Below are 5,715 nucleotides of genomic sequence, written 5' to 3'. Positions count from 1 at the left end.
CACCCTTTCAGGAAGTGCGTTCCTGATCTTAACAAACCCTCTGTGTGAAAATAATTCTCCTCAATTCCCCTCTAGTTCTTTTGCCAATTATTTTAAATCGATGACCTCTGGTTACCGACCCACTTGCCAGAGGAAACAGTTTCTCGTTACTTGCTCTTTCAAAACCCCTCATTATTTTGAATATCTCTATTAGGTCTCCCGTTAACCATCTCTGCTGTAAGGAGAATAATCCCAGCTTCTCCAATCTCTCCACATAACTGAAGTCCCTCATCACTGGTATCTTCCAGGTCAACCTGCTCTGAATCCTCTTCAATGCCTTTTCATCGTAAAGAGTGGTGCCCAGATCAGTACAAGATACTCCAGCTGAGGCCTAACCACTGATTTGTAAGGATTAGTATGATTTCCTTTTTTATATTCAATGACCCTATTTACAAAGCCAAGTATCCCATACGCTTTCTTAACCGCCTTATCAACTTGCCCTGTTTTATGAATATGAACCCCCAGGTCCCTCTGCTCTTGGAACCCCCCATAAATTGTTCCATTTAGATTATACTGCCTCTCCATGTTCTTCTTCCAAAAGTTCATCACTTCACACTGATCGGCGTTAAATCTGTCACGTGACTGCCCATTTCACCAGTCTGTCGATGTCCTCCTGAAGTCTGCTATTATCTTTTTCACTACTTACTACGTTGCTAAGTTTTGTATCATCCGCAAACTTCGAAATTGTACTCCCTATTCCCACATCCATGTCATTTATATACAAGAAAAGCAACAGTCCTAATACCGACCTCTGGGGGATTCCACTGCATATTTCTCCCCAGTCAGATAAATATCCGTTCACCACGAATCTCTGCCTCCTATCCCTCAATCAATTACTCGCCCACGTTACCACCGGCCCTTTAATCCCACGTGCTTCTAGTTTTCGAATAAGTCTTTTATGTGTTAATTTCTAAAATGGATCCTGAAAATAAATGTAACCATGTAATTTTATTGCAAACAATGAGAGTACAGATATTAAGACCGAGTGATAGATCGGGTTCATTCCCATTACCCGGAGGTGACGGGACCCTGGAAGGGGAAATCCCATCTGGGTTTATATTTTCCGAAAGTGGAGACGGAAAATACCAAAACCCATCCCCTCGAAATCCAACAATTGGACGAAGAACCGACAGCCTTTTCCCATCCCGCGATTCCAGACCTGGCCGTTGAAGGAAGCCTGATAAGTCCATTAGGGAGCAACACCGAAAGTGAAGAAACTCAATCCGAGATAGAGAGATACATGAAAAGAAAAATAGTATAAATCACCAATTCTGTGATTGAGCAGAATTTAAGCTGCAGCTTAAAGGAAATTCGTCGCATGTCGTGAAATCTTAGAGTTGTACATAGGGCTGGATTATAACTTTATTTCTGAGAGAAGTAAACACTGCCTGGTAACTACAGCTCTTATTTATTTAACCATTTTACAGTGGCGGTGTGAAGTGATTTCGAATCTCAGTGAATTTCAAGACCATGCTTGACCCACTCGTTTGGTCACCCACAGGTAGCACGCGGTTGGAGACTGCGCAGGCTTATCACAGGAACTCTGCCAGACTGCATGTTCCAGACTTGTATTCAACGCTTCACGTGCAACCTGCAGCCGTGTTTACATTGGTCGTTCAGTGTCGAACCCTCGCCAGCCGTTTGTTTCCAGGCCAATGCAGCTTCCTGTACCTTTTGTATCTGTACCCATGAGATCGCCTGAATTGGGGTAAATTCATGTGCCGGCTTCAATCTGAACAAGTGCTTGAAAGACTATCTTCATTTCTTCTACGTGTCTTTCGTGGACAAACCCTTTGCATTCTGTCCTCTGTTGTTCAAACATGCTCTGCTGGAGATAAGTCAAACCTGCCTTCTGCACTTGCTTCAAAGATGTGAGAAGCCAATTGGTGGTTTTTGACGAAAAATGGGGAAGCAAGGGGGCTCATCCGGGATTTGAACCAGTGAAACTCCCTGAGCGAGAATCAGACCCAAAGACCAACGAGCATCAGAGCCGTGCAGCCACTGTAAAATTTCGCTGCCACGTAGCCGATCCGCCATCCTTTCAGAACTCTCTGTCTATAAAATTCAGCTTTCTTGTACGATATACGATGTAGAACAATGTCAGGTTCTACACTAATTATATCATATCAACAATATCAAATTTGTTCTGAATGTACGACTTGTATCATCAAGTAACACTTTACAGAATTAATTACTCTGAAACGACATTGTCGTCTGTCTCGGCATCGTCATAGTTTACACTCCACCATAAGTACACTTTACTCAAATTGCTGCTTTCGTTCACTATGAGAGCGAAGAGCCATGAATGTGGATACATTAGCTCCGAATTTGTCAGCTGGGTTGCACCTTTCCTTTTCCTACTGTCCAAGTCTTTTTTTTCTTTCACATTCTCTGCTATTGTTGCCGGTTAGATCAGCTCACGCCGTTCAAGGAAGCCTGAGAAGTCCATTGGGGACAACACAGAGAGACAAGAGACAGAGACAGGGAGAGATAGAGAGATGCAGGCAAAGAAAATAAAGAGTATAAATGTCAGGTTTTGCAAACTAGCAGAATTTAAGTTGCAGATTGGGACAGATTCCTTCTCGGGTCTTGAAATCTTGCAAGAGATGATCTGACACTAATTAAAAGCACCGGCCACGCTGTAGAATCTCTCATTCTGGGAGAGAGATAAATGCGGTCAATTAACTCCAAATAATCTATTTCAGCACTGAAGTGATCTTTAAACAGTTGCTCTGCGAGCAGAATTCAAACCTGCGCAGGAAAACCTCAATTGAATTTTGAGTCCAACGCTTTAAACACTCGGCCACCGCAGCTGTAAACGGCATGTTCGTTCAGATCGGATTCCAAATGGACACTTGCCGCTTTGAAGAACGCGCGCATTGGTTGTGCAGGGGTCGAATACTCAATTCTTGTGCGGGAGACATTAGTTCGATTTCCGGCCAATGCAGAATCATTCTCACCAATGAGGAGCTGAGGAATATAAGTATACCATTTCGCCCCTCGAGCCTGTTCCGCAATTCAAACAGATCATGGCTGATATGTGACCGAACTCCATATAATCGCCTCAGCCCCATATCGCTTAATAACTTCAGTTCACAAAAATCTATCAATCTCAGGTTTAAAATTAACAATTCATTTCGCATCAACTGCCGTTTGCGGAAGAGAGTTCGAAACTTTTACCTCCCTTTGCTTGCAGAGGTGTTTCCCAACTTCACTCCTGAAAGTCCTGACCCTAATGTTTAGGCTATGTCCCTGACTCCTAGACATCCCAACCGGCGGAAATAGTTTTTCTCGATCTGCTCCATCAGTTCCCCTTAATTTTTTGAAAAGTTCGATCAAATCTGCCGTTAATCGACTAAATTCGAGGTAAACCCCAGTTTGTGTAATCGCTCCGCGTAATTTAACCTTTGGTGTCCAGGTAACATTCTAGTAAATCGACGCTGCACTCCCTCCACAGCCAATATATCCTTCCTTCGGTGCGTTGACCAGAACTGAATACAGTACTTCAGGTGTGGTCTAACCAGAGCTTTGTATAGCTGTATCATAATGCCTATCCCCTTGTATTCTAGTCCTCTAGATATAAAGACCAACATTCCATTAACATTTTTGATTATTTTTTGAACCTGTCCACGACATTTTAATGATTTATGTACATGGACACCTGAGTCTTTTTGGACCTCCACTGTTTCGAGCTTTTCACCATTTAGAAAGTACTCTGATTTATCCTTTCAGGTCCAAAATGGATGACCTCACACTTGACTAAATTGATATCGATTTGCCACAATTTTGTCCATTCATTTTTTATATTAATGCCTCTCTGTAATTTTATGCTTTCATCTGCACTGCTTGCAATGCTGCCCATCTTGGTGTCATCGGCAAACTTGGATATATGGCTTTCTATCCCGTCATCTAATATCCGCCTGAATTGAGAAAAATCCAAATTCAGCTTCAATCTCCTCATCATCTTGAGACATTTTATTTGCTTCACGTGTGTTGCGGCGCGAAAATTCGGCATTCAGTCCACTGGAGTTCAAACATGGTCTGGAGATAATACAGTTCTCCCAACAGCAACAGTGAAAAGATGTCAGAAGCCAACTGGTGACTTTTCACGAAAAGGAGCAACACAGAAGGGCTCGTCTGGGATTTGAACCCGGGACCTCTCGCATGTTATTCACTTGAAATTCCCGAAGCGAAAATCATACCCCTAGACCAACGAGCCGCTGTTAATTTAGCTCTGCAGACAGTGTAAAAGTTAGTTGCCTCCCACATCCGATCGGCCATCCTTTCAGACCTCTTCGATCCATCCAATCTCGTTTTCTATTCGGGTGTGCAGCAATATCAAGTTGTAGACTAACTATTTCCAGTCACCAATATTAGTCTCCCTTTACCAAATTGGTTTCGAGTGTACGACTTGAGTTATCAAGTCAGACGTTTCAGAATTAGTTGCTCTGAAACTACATTGCTTGGGAGGATACTGAGAGGTGTGTCGATTTGTGGCACGCTCTGTTCCCTTTGCATCACCTCCTACACATTGAGTTGAATCATAGAATGTTACAGCAAGGAAAGAGGCCATTCGGCCCATCGAGTCCGTGCTTGCTCTCTGCAAGAGCAATCCAGCTAGTCCCACTCACCCGCCTTTCCCCGAAGCCCTGCATTTTTTTTCCTTTCAAGTACTTATCCAGTTCCCCTTTGAAGGCCATGATTGAATTTGCCTCCATCATACCCTCGGGCAGTGCATTCCAGATCCGAACCTCTTGCTGTGTGAAAAAGTTTTTCCTCATGTCACCTTTGGTTATTTTGCCAATCACCTTCAACCTATGTCCTCTGCTTCTTGACCCTTCAGCCAATGGGAACAGTTTCTCTCCATCTTCTATGTCGAGATCCTTCATGATTTTGAATACCTCTATCAGATGTCTACAAAACCGTCTCTGTTCCAAGGAGAACAACCTCAGATTCTCCAGTCTATCCACGTAACTAAAGTCCCTCATCTCTGGAATTATGATGGTAATATTTTTCTGCACCCCCTCTAAGGCCTTCACATCTTTCCTGAAGTGCGGTGTCCAGAACCGGACACAATACTTCAGTTATGTTCGAAACAGTGTGTTATAAAGTTTCATCCTGACTTCTATACTTTTGTACTTTTGTACCCTGTACACCTATTTATAAAACCCAGGATCCCGTATGCTTTTTAACCGCTTTCTCAACCTGCCCTGCCACTTTGTACACAGAAGCCCCTCTTTGTTCCTGCACCGCTTTTACATTTGTGCCCTCGAGTTTATATTGCCTCTCCTCGTTCTTCCGACCGAAATGTATCACTTCGCAATTTTTTGCGTTAAATTTCATCTGCCACGTCTCCGCCCATGCCACCAGCCTGTCCATATCCTTTGACGTCTATCACTATCCTTATCACTGTTTACTACCCTTCCAAGTTGTGTTTCATCTGCAAATTTTGAAATTGTGCTCTGTGCACTCAAGTCCAAGTCATTAATACATATGAAGAAAAACAGTGGTCCCTGCACTGATCCCTGGGGAACACCACTGCACACATCTCGCCAGTTCGAAAAACAACCATTCACCAGTAATCTCTGTTTCCTGCTCTTAGTCAATTCTGCATTCATGTTGTTATTGGACCGAAATCTTGATGATAAGCCTACCATGTGACACTTTATCAAACAC

This window comes from Heptranchias perlo, chromosome 20 (genome assembly GCF_035084215.1).
Source record: "Heptranchias perlo isolate sHepPer1 chromosome 20, sHepPer1.hap1, whole genome shotgun sequence".
NCBI lineage: Eukaryota > Metazoa > Chordata > Chondrichthyes > Hexanchiformes > Hexanchidae > Heptranchias > Heptranchias perlo.
The sequence above is the reverse complement of the archived record's forward strand: the minus strand, read 5'-3'. Positions refer to the sequence as shown.